The sequence below is a fragment of the Rattus norvegicus genome, chromosome Y (assembly GCF_036323735.1).
Source record: "Rattus norvegicus strain BN/NHsdMcwi chromosome Y, GRCr8, whole genome shotgun sequence".
In the NCBI taxonomy this organism is placed as follows: domain Eukaryota; kingdom Metazoa; phylum Chordata; class Mammalia; order Rodentia; family Muridae; genus Rattus; species Rattus norvegicus.
Genome location: NC_086040.1, coordinates 36860638 through 36873226, shown reverse-complemented (window position 1 = coordinate 36873226; position 12589 = coordinate 36860638).

Here is a 12589-nt window from a genome sequence, read left to right as displayed (position 1 = left end):
GAGAGGGGGTAGCACTTAATCCATTTGTGAAATATGTGAAATCACTGAGATTACCTTTAAGAGAGGAAGTTTTGCAGCCCTCTTTGTATTATGGGGACTGTTGTACCTCCCCTTGACCAGAGTTATCTTCTTCAACACATTTGGAGGAGAAGTGCAAAGACTGGAGACCTGTAGGATAGGGAATGAACATTTGAAACTTCTTTGGGAACTCTGTGGGACAGAGACATGATCACTCAGTAGAGTGGCAATATTGAAACATTAGGGAAGGAGAGACTGCCACTTCCGCCCACCTGTGCCCACATCCCTAGCCCAAGAAGAAACTGCATAGGCCTCTGGACCTATGAATATAGGAGTTGTCAAGCAGCAGCAGCCCTGTAGTCCAAACGGCACCTTGATCTGAACTCGTCCAAACAGCATCCTACTACCAATTCTCCTGTCGGGTGGGGGAAGATGTAGACTGTCTGAGAGGCAGGAAACCTTGAGAACACTGCTCACATTCCTGACTCAAAAAAAAAATACAAAAAACACCTAGCTCCATCTGGGCCTCCTGGGCATAGGGACCTAGGTGCAGTAGTGGAAGGACATTTCTAGTTGTGGTTCTCATAGAGAGCTGAAAGTCAGCCCAAGAAGCAACTTCAGGCCTCAGACCAGAGATGAATCCAACTTTTTTGCTCTAAGTGACCTGTCTGTTGGACTAAGGACAAGTAAAGTCACAACTTCTCTGGGACCAGGCACTTCCAGTTCCTAGCTGGCTCCTGAACCTTGCTGAACCCAGCCCAGAGTTCCCTGCTCCCAGACGTTGTGGGAGAGAGAGATGATCATTCAGGAATGTGGGAAATACTGAGCCTACAAGGCCTAGAGTCTGCCACGTCTGCCCACCCAAACTGTCACTTCTGGCCCAAGAAAAAACTTCATAGTGCCTCTGGACCCAGGAATATAGGAGGAGTAAAACTGCAGGAGCACCATGTCCCAGACTGTGAACTTGTCAAACAGCTCCCTGCTCACAAATCCTGAGGGTGGGTGAACTAGACCTTCAGAGGAGCAGACATTCCTGGGAAACCAGAGGAGACTACTCTCTGCCCAGATTCCTGACTAAAGAGGAAAACACCCTGTGCCTTCTGTTCCCTCTCCCACCACAGAAGGACCTAGGAGAAGTAGGTCCTTCTGGCTCCTGCCCAAAGGGAGAACTGAAAGCCAGTGGACAGGAGGAACTGCATGCATGAGAGCGGAATACTCTGTTCCTATGACTGGGGGAAAAAAAGGAAAACAGGTCTACAGCAGTCCTGACACATGAGCCTAAAGGACGGTCAAGCCACTGTCAGAAAGTGCAAGACAAGCTAACTCCAGAGACAGCCTGTTGGCTAGAAGCAAGCACAGGAACTCAAACAACAGAAATCAAGACTACATGGGATCATCAGAGCCCAAATCTCCCCCAGAGCACACACTGGATATCCAAACACACCAGAAAAGCAAGATCTAGATTTAAGTTCACATTTTATCATGACGATGGAGAATGTTAAGAAGGTCATAAATAATTCCCTTAAGAAAATACAGGATAACAGAAAATACAGAAGAAAACATGGAGAAACCCATAAAGAGGGAACACAAAAGTACCTTAAAGAACTACTGGAAAAATAGCAAAAAGGAAAAGGAAGTGAATAAAACCACCCAGAAGTTAAAAATGGAAATATAAACAATAAAGAAATCACAAAAGAATACAACCCTGGAGTTGGAAAATCTAGGAAAGAGTTCAGGAGACATAGATATGATAATCACAAACAGGACAAAAGAGATAGAAGACATAATCTAATGAGCAGAAGTTTCCATTCAAAACATTGAGACAAATGTCAAAGATAATGTAAAAGAGAAAAAGTTCCTACCCCAAAACATACAGGAAATCCAGGACACAATGAGAAGATCAAACCTAAGGATAACAGGTATTGAAGAGAGTTAAGACTGCCAACGTCAAGGGACAGTAATATTTTCAACAAAATTAAGGAAGAAAACTTCCCTAATCTAAAGAAAGAGATGCCCATAAACATACACAAAGCCTACAGAACTCCAAATAGATTGGACCAGAAAAGGATATCCTCCCATCCCATAATAGTCAAAACACCAGATGCACAAAACAAATAAAAATATTAAAAGCAGTAAGGGGAAGATTAAATAACATATAAAGGCAAACCTATCAGAATTACAACAATTTCTCACCAGAGACTATGAAAGCCAGAAGATCCTAGACTGATGTCATAAAGACACTATGAGAACACAAACGACAGCCCAGGCTACTGTATCCAGTAATACTGTCAATTAACATAGATGAAGAAACCAAGATATTCAATTACAAAACCAAATATACACAATATTTTTCTACATATCCAGTAATACAAAGGACACTAACTGGCAGGCCCCAACACAAAGAGGCAAGTAAACTCATAGATAAAGCAAGAATTAATTTTTCACAACAAAACAAAGAGAATCACACAAACATAAACTAACCTCCATTTATGAAAATAAGAGGAAGTGACCATCACTATTCATTAATATCTCTCAACTTCAATGGACTCAATTCCCTACAAAAAAGACACAGATTGACAAACTGGATATGCAATGAGAACCCAGCGTTTTGCACTACAGGAAGCACACTTCAGAGACAAAGACAGACACTACCTCAGATTAAAAGAATTGAAAATTCTTTCCAAGCAAATGGTCTGAAGAAACAAGCTGGAGTAGCCATTCTAATATCATATAAAATCAAGTTTCAACAAAAAGTCATTAAAAAGCATAAGGAAGGACACTTAATATTCATCAAAGCAAAAATCCACCAAGATGAACTCGAAATTATTAATATCTATGCTCCAAATACAAGGGCACCTATATACATGAAAGAAACTTTACTAAAGCTCCAAGATCATATTGCACCTCAAATAAAAATAGCAGGAAAATTCAACTACCTAGTCTCATCACTAGACAGATCATGGAAACAAAAATTAAACAGAGACATAGGCAGACTAACAGAAGTAATAAAACAATTGTCTTAACAAATATTTTAGAACATTCTATCATAAAAAAAGGACATGGGGGCTGGGGATTTAGCTCAGTGGTAGAGCGCTCACCTAGGAAGCACGAGGCCCTGGGTTCGGTCCCCAGCTCCGAAAAAAAAGAAAAAAGAAAAAAAAAGGATATAACGTCTTATCACCACTTCAGGGCACTTTCTCCAAAATTGATCATATAATCAGTCAAAATCCATGCTTCAAAGGATACAGAATAACAGAAATAATCCAATGCATCCTATCAGACCACCATGGGCTAAGGCTGTTCTTCAATAACAATTAGGAAAAAACACCCACATATACATGCAAGTTGAACAATGCTCTACTCAATAATAACTTGGATAAGAAAGAAATGAAGAAATTATAGACTTCTTAGAATTTAATGAAAATGAAGGTACAATACACCCAAACTCTTGCTACACAATGAAAGCTGTGCTAAAAGGAAAACTCATAGCTCTGAGTGCCTGCAGAAAGAAACAGGAGAGAGCATACATCAGCAGCTGGGAAACATACCCAAAAGCTCTAGAATAAAAGGAAGCAAATATGCACAGGAGGAGTTGAAGGCAGGAAGTAATCAAACTCAAAGCTGAAATCAACCAAGTAGAAAAACGGGGGACCATAGAAAGAATGAATGGAAGCAAAAGCTGTTTCTTTGAAAAAATCAACAGGATACCTTAACCCATACCCAGACAAATCAGAGGGCACACAGAGTGTGTCCAAATTAAAAAATCAGTAATGAAAAGGGAGACAAAACAGCAGAATAAGAGGCAGATTAAAAAAGTCATCAGATTGTCCTACGAAAGCCTATATTCAACAAAACTTGAAAATTTGGAGAAAAATGACAATATTCTAGAGAAATGCCAGGTACCAAAGCTAAATCAGGAACAGTAAAATCATTTAAACAACCAATAACTTTTAAAGAAATACAAGCGATCATTAAAAGCCTCCCTACCAAAACGAGTCAAGGATCAGATGGGTTTTGTGCAAAACCTTATCCAGAGTTCATAGAAAATTTCATACTAATACTGTCCAAACTATTCCACAAAAGTGAAACAGATGGAGCACTACCAAATTCTTTTTATGAAGCCACAATTACTCTAATACCTAAACCACACAAAGACACAACAAAAAAAGAGTACTTCAGACCAATTTCCCTTACGAATATCGATGCAAAAATACTCGATAAAAGTCTTGGAAAAAACGTCAAAGAACACATCAAAACAATCATCCCTCATGATCAAGTAGGTTTTATCCCAGGCATGCAGGGATGGTTTTGTATATGGAAACTATCAATGTAATCCATTATATTATCACACTCAAAGATAAAAACCCAATGATCCTTTCAGTAGAAGCTGAGAAAGCATTTAACAAAATTCAACACTTCATGATAAAAGTCCTGGAAAGTACATGAATTTAAGGCCCATTCCTAAACATATACAGCAAATCCACAGCTAACATTAAACTAAGTGGAGAGAAAATTAAAGCAATCACACTGAAATCATGGATTAGACAAGGCTGCCCACTCTCGCAACTTATTCAATACAGTTCTAGACATTTTAGCCAGAGCAAGAAGACACTTAAGGAGGTCAAAGGGATTAGATTGGAAAGGAAGTATTCGAAATAGCACTGTTTGTAGATGATATGAAAGTATACTTAGAGACCTCAAAAGTACCACCAGAGAATTACTAAGCCTGATAAACAATTTCAGCAAAGTGTCTGGGTATAAATATAACACTCCACAAAAGTAAACAAGTGGAGAAAGAAACTAGGGATATGACACCCTTAACAATAGCCCCAAATAATACAAAATATCTCGGGGTGACCTTTCCAGGTCCCTGCAACTTCCTAGAGATGGACAACCCACACTTGTAATTTCCATTCTGTTTTCCCTGCTTCCCTATACCTAATTCCTCCAAAGCCCACTTCCTTCCCTACCTCCCCTCCCATTCAGTTTCCTCCTCCCTCTACCCTCCTCAATATCTATTCTGCTAAATGCATTTTAAAGTCAATATTTAGGAAAAAACACTGAGTAAGTATAGGAAGTATCCCATAAGTAATTGTGGTGGATGTTTAGGCAAGATATGAACATATTAAGTTTTATAGAGGTCAAAATTGCTACATGTATTGTTAGAAGAGACACTGTCTTCATTACATACAACATGAAGGAAAACCATTCATATAATCTTTTAAGTTATACAAGGGGATCTATTAAATGAGTTACACACATCACACACCTTTATTACTTTTAAAGCTCTCTTTATTACAAATATTTACACAATGTAAATACAAAGGCTTAAAATCATGTGAGTGTACTTTGTTTCAGAATATAGTTTAGATATACAGGTTGATGACAACCTTCATTTCAGATTCAGAGGAAATAAACACATCAGGGAGTCCTCTATTACCTTACCTGTCTTCTTTCCTTTATTCCTGATGAAGTCTCCTCTCATTTGCAGCCCCTACTGTGAGATGGATCAGAAAATGCCTTAGAGTCTACAACCCAGAATCCATCTATAGGAAAAAAAAATCTCCAAATAGTACACGCAGTCAAAACTTTCTTGTAGATCTTAAAACTTGAAACAAAATACAAAGAGAAAACCCATTTCCTAGGATATTACAATATCCAGGAATGGAAGCACTCTCATGGGATTTTAAACTTCTGGACCTAACAATGAAACTGCCTCCATGAAGCTGAAGATTTATTTCTTTGGCAAGTAAGTCAGTTTGTCTCTTGACGGTTGTGCCCTCTGTCCATCACTAGAGCAACGACCATGCTTTATGAATGTGAACAGATAAACACATACAAGTTTTCACTTCTTCAAAGAATTTTAAGAAGAAATTTAAGAAGAACCTGAAAGAGAATATATAATGTTCCAGAGATGAAATATGGATATTTAAATTAGCCAGCATAAATATTTTTTTTAAATTTTCTGCCTTCTATTAATAATTTTGACTATTCCTGTTATGAATAAAAAGATGGTTATGTATTGTCTACCAGTCCCCAAAGCCTGAAACATTGTGGAAAACTGTTATATTTCTCCCTAACTTGGTCTTTGCTCACCATATTTTCATTGCTCATCTAAATTCTCTGTTTCTCAAGTAGATCAAAGGACTATGTAAGGGTATCACTCTCAGGAAGAAGACCAAGGAACTTTCTGTACTTGCATGTATTTGCTATTGGAAGCTTGCAAATAAATCTTTAAGTTCTAAGAACAAAAACATGGACTCCAATGGGACCCACATCAAATAAAATCTTTCTTCGTGCCGTCAGTGAACTTTAGCACACTGGTAACAATGCAGATAACAGTATAATGGAATAATCCGGTAATAATAATAATAATAATAATAATAATAATAATAATAATAATAATAATGGAATAATCCCCTCGAAGGATCACGGAATAAGGAAAGTAAATGTTGAGATTTTTTTTCCAGTGATATTGTATCCATGAAAGCAATTTTCAATAGGACAGACTCCTAACACATGAAAATCATTCAACCTGTCATGGCTTCACAGAGAGAGTTGAGAACCAGAGTGGTGTTTTAGGACAAGAGAAAGATTTGCCAACCTTCTAAAAAGAAAAGCAATCCAGAGACTCTGTGTGAGGATGGTGAGCTTATGCATGACTAACACACACACACACACACACACACACACACACACACATGCACACACACATGCACACACACACACACATATGCACACACACTGATACACAGAGACACACACAAAGAGACATAGACAAACAGACATATACACAGAGAGACACAGACAGACATACACAGACAAACACACAGAAACAGACACACATGCAAATACACAAATACACAGACACACACTTGTATACACACACAGAAACACAAAAACACATGCAGACACACACACACATAAACACATATACACAAACTCAGACACACAGACGGTAACCAATATACAGATAAACACACAGACACAGAGACACACAAACAGACACACACACACACACACACAAACACACACACACACACACACACTCATCTCTTGTCTCCCTCCTAGAGTGTCCAGGTGCACAACAGGTGTGAACGGATGAAGTGGCCCAGGAAACAGTCAGTCAGCAGAGGATTGGTCTGCGTCCAAGTGAATTTTGGTTTCTTCCAAGGATTTCCGTGTCACAGCTGTGTTAGAAGGTATTCAGGAACATGCTAGGGTTGTGTGCACATATTTTACACAGGGTGAACAAGGGCTAAACAAACCTTGGAGAGCAAGAAGGGGTTTTCCTGTGCATTTACATCAGTCGCTGTTCTAAGGTACCAGGAAGTACTCATTTGCTACATCTTAATAATCTCTGTCCCAGCATCGGTCTGTTGTTCAGGGATCTCCATTTGACCTCCTCAGTAATCGACTCCACTGAATGTACCCTGTACCCACCCCTGACGACCTACTTGCCCGATTTCAAAGGATTGCAGGTTCGTACTCTGCATTCTCTGACAGATTAAATCCTCAGGAACGTGGCCCTCTAGACACCATGAATTAACGAGTGATTCCATCGAGTTTCCACATTAACCCGTATGTCCCCTATTTGTGGACGGTTCTCTCTGCACCACGCTATCCCTCCATCTTCCCCGCTAACCCTCCACTCCTGTCCTCAGTCGCCCTCACTCACTCACAGAATCTGTTCCAATTTTCCTTTCAGATAGGTCGATGCTTTTCCCCTTCTCCTTTCCTTTGTCCTCTCTGCATTTGTGGATTGTAGATAGAATATTATTCATCTCACAGCCGATATCATGCATAGGTAAACGCCTGCCATGCTTGTGTCTCTAGGTTTCAGTTCCCTCTTGTACTGATTTTTTTTTCTGGTTTCCTCTATTTTCTCTTAAGCTTCATGATATCATGCCTCGATCACTATGATGTCATTCCCCGACCCCTATGATGTAATGTCCCACCCCCATGATGTCATGCCCCCGTCCCCCTGTTTCATGCCTTCGCCCCTTGCCAGAATGGTTGTATCTATTCACCAGGTAACATTCTGAATGCTGCCCTGTCTCCAAACTCCTCCAAGCTCCAAACATTTACACTCCCTCCTCCTATGCTCTCCCCTTCTACTCTTATAGAGTAGAGGACCCCTCTGGGTGCACCCTCTCCCCTGGCACATCAAGTCTCTTAAGGACTAGATTCATTGTCTCCCACCAGACCCTGAAAATGCAGTCCAGGTAGGAGAACAGGATCCACAGACAGGCAAAGGGTTTAGTGATCCCACGTGAGGATCATTGTGCTCCTCTGCCTCTCTCAGTCCTTCCTTCAGTTCTTCAGTGTGACTCACTGAGCTCTGTCTGATACCAAGCCCTGTGCCTGTGCATCTGTATCAATTGCCTCCTCGGTGGAGCCTTGCAGAGGAAAATAATGCTACCTTCCCATATTCAAACATTAGAAAGGACCATTAATAATGTCAGTGTTTGTCTTTTGCCCATAGGATAAGTCTCGCATCCGGCCACTTTTACTTTGGCCATTTCTTCATTTCCTGTTTCTTCTCTGTCCCTGTGTTTATTATAGAGGGGAAATTTTCTGGGTAAAAATTTTGGAGGTGGGTTTGGGTCCTTATCCTTCCACCTTGGGTCCCATGAGGCTACAGAAATTGACCATTGCACTCTCTGTATCCCCACTGTAACGAGTCTCGGCTAAAGTCACCCTCATGGACGCCAGGGTACCCTCACCCATCCCAGATTGCTGGCAAATCATAGAGATAGCGCCTACCCTGGAAAGTCACTCATTTCAGTTTATTCTTTTGGCCCTCTGTCCCTCTTGCTCGTCTCTCCCAAGAAATGATTCTCAAACCCCATTTCCCTTCCCATCCCTTTAGGCATCCAATCCTTTTCTTCCATCTGCATCTTCTCATTAGTTTATTCCTCCTTCTGAGTGAAATTCAAGCATTTTTCTTGGCCCTTTCTTCTTGTTTATCCTCTTTGGTTCCATAGAACTTAGTGTGTGAATTCTGTACTTTATGGCTAATACCCTCTTTTAAGTGAATATGTACATGTTATTTTGGGTCTCAGTTACTTCATTCAGGATAATACTTTCTCATTCCATCTACTTGACCACAGCTTCTCAATATCCTTATTTTTCATATGTGTGTAGTATCCCCTTGTGTAAATGAACCACATTATCTGTAGCCATTATTTGGTTGAGGGTCATCTGGCTTATTTCTATTTTCTGTTCATTATGAAGAAATCCACTAGGAACATGATGGAATACATGTCCTTGCAGTATGGCAGAGGTCTTTTCAGATATAAGACCAGGTGTAGTATAACTGGGACTTTAGGAAGAATATTTCCCATTTTCTCAGAATCCACTGGATAGATATTCAAAGAATTATATGGATTTGCTCTTCCCCCAGCAAATGCAATTTTTATCCTGATACTTATCTGCTTCCTCAAAGTAGGTTCCCCCCGACTTGCCCTCTATCATGGACTCAGGTGATCACATATGAACCTTCTTCACATTTTAACTGGTCAGTAAATGCTAGAGCCTTTGTCAGGGAGCCAGAGGGGAAAGTTGGTACTGGAAGTTTGAAGGTGGGGTTAGGTAGAGAGGCAGAAGAGGGTAAGAGGGGAAGGGAGAGGGCTGAAGAAAAAGAGGAGGAAGTAATGATGGAAACAATCCATATGGCCTGGAGAATGCACATGTAGCAAGGGGTTTTATGGTTGGGGAATAAGTTATGATAACATTAGATCTACCCAATACACACTTATAGATTATAATTTTAATAACCAGATTGTGTGTTTTCTTTATGGGCCCATTGGGTTTGGAAATTACAACAAGCTTTCCTCAACAGTATTTCTGGATCAAATTTTGTGTTAATAGAGATCTCCTCTTGTAGGGGCTCTAACCAATACTCCATAGTCCAGTAGACAAAGCTGTTTCTTCCTCAGTCATGTCTCTTGTATTTTCTATGGACATCTGTGTCTTCAGTGACCCAGACCCAGTGTTCCTTTTTCTCGAGGTCTTCAAATATCTCACCCAGAGGAGTTTCAGGTTTCTCAACTCGTTCCATCTAGTTGACCGCAGCTTCACAATGTCCTTATTTTTCATAGCTGCATAGTATTCCACTTCAAATATTTCCTGATAATAGTAAACCATCGCGAGCAGGCTAAAAATTCCCCGGGAAACATTAAACATTCAGTCTCTAAACCTAGATCTCCTCATCCCAGGATGCTTGGGTTGACTGAATGACTGTGGCATAAGCAGATTGTTCTAATGGACATCAAAGCAATTTCCTTCTCCAGTAATGGCTGCCTTCCCGCTGTCAGAGATTTTTACCCTGGTTATTTTTGTTGACTGATGTGATTTAGAAACTGTGAAACCATCTGCATGGTAGAAGGCCAGAGATGTTTCAGGTTGATCCTGCTTCCACAGCAAATGATGTCACATGTGCCCATTGGTCAACCATGTCACATCCAAACAGCAAGATGTCATCTTTGACTCCACAGGTGACTGCAAGAATGCCTTTTTTCGTGCATGCATGTTGGCAACTATGTCATAAGTGACTGCAAGATAGCAACTTTGCATCTTCACCCAAAAGTAAGATGGCCTATTTGACTCTCTTGATCCTACCCATCCATGAGCATAGGAGGTCTTTCTGTCTTCTGCTACCTTCCTCTGTTTCTCTCTTCAGAGACTTGGAGTTCACACCAGACATGTTTCTGACGTGCTAGGTTATATATATATATATATATATATATATATATATATATATATATATATATATATATATATATATCCCGATTGTGATTGGCGTTGCTTCCATAAATCCTCTTCATTTAATTTTTATTCGTCCACTTGGCTGAAGGTGTTTTTCATATGTTGGTCATTTCTGGTAAAACTTTGGGATCACATATGTTCACTATTATACGATGTGTGAATGGCAATACACTGAGTTCTCCTTTTCTGATATCATCCCCTTGACCTTCTTTGGTTGTTACTGCTCTAGCTGGGAATTTAACGACTTTACTGAAAGGATGCTGCGAGATGAGCAGTCTGTTCTTCTTCTCCAATTTAGTCAAAGTACCTTTGCCTTCCCCCCTCCCCTTATTTTGATATTAACTGTTGGCATGCTATATTGCATTTTATGTAATATTTTTGTATTTATTTTAGTATTTTATTGCATTAGGTTTGTGCCTAACATCCCTGGTCTTCCTGAGACCATAAATATGGAAGGACGATGGATTCTGTTAAACGCTTTTTCAGCATCTAATGAGATAGTCTTGCATTTTTTTTTCCTTGTTTCCTCTATTCTACACCTTCACATCATTGTGTAATAGTGGATATTAATAATTCATATTAAATATATTCATAATTAATATATTAATTTTGATATATTAATATGATATATCAGTTACATTATTATATCACTATATATTAATTTAATATATAACATATATTAATATTAATTATATTTACATTATTAATATAGTTTAATGTTATTAATTATAATTACCATATTAATATGTTAATATTAATATCATATATTAATATTAGTTATATATTATAACGTTAGGATATAAAATTTTAATATGTTAATATATATGATATGCAATTACCCCAAATTTAAATCCAAGGGGAGCTCCCACATTAATGTAAAATGATGAGAGCTGAATTTTTTTTTCAGTTCAGTTTTATAATATGTTAGATCACTTTGATCCGTTTTCATAGATTGATCCACTCCTGCATCATCAGGAGAAAGCCTAGTACATGGCGCTGGATAGCGGATTGATATGTCATTGGATTTTGTTTTCGAGCATTTTACCTAGTATTTTTTCCACCAATGTTCATAAGGGAAATTCGTCTGAAATTCTTTCTTTATTGAATCATTTTGCAATTTCGGTGTCAGGGCGACAGTGGTGTTATAGAATCAGTTTGGCGATTTTCCTTCTGTTTCTGTGTTTTGGAGTAGGTTGAGAATTCTTTGAAAATCTGGTAGAAGCCTGCACTCAATCAATCTGGCCCTGGGGATATTGCAGTGAGGAAACTTTTAATTACTGTTTGTGTCTCTTTATGGGTTGTAGAGCTATTAACATAGTTTATCTTACCTCAGAATACTTGTGGTCAGTGTTGTCCATCTACACAATCATCCAATTAATTCAGAGATCCTAATTTTGTAGACAGCAGGTTTTTGAGACCTAATGATTCTGTGACTTTCATCAGTGTCCATTGATGTGACTCCCTGTTCATTTCTGATTTTGTTATTTGGATGTTGTCTTACCTCCTATTACATTATCTGTTTAAGGGTTTGTCTGGTTGATTTTCCCAAGGAACCAGCTCTTGTTTTTGTTAATATTTGTATTCTCTTTGTTTCTGATGGATCACTCTCATCCCCAGTCTGATCATTTCTTTTTGTCCCATCTTTAATATGTATTTGCTTCTTTTTATTCTAGAGCTTTCAGGTGTGTTGGGAAGTTGCAGTGTGGGGTCTGTCCGGTTTCTTTATGAAAGCGCTCTGTGCTGCATGTGCATGTTCCTCTTAGCACTGCTTTCCTAATGTCCCTTAAGTTTGGAGAAGCCA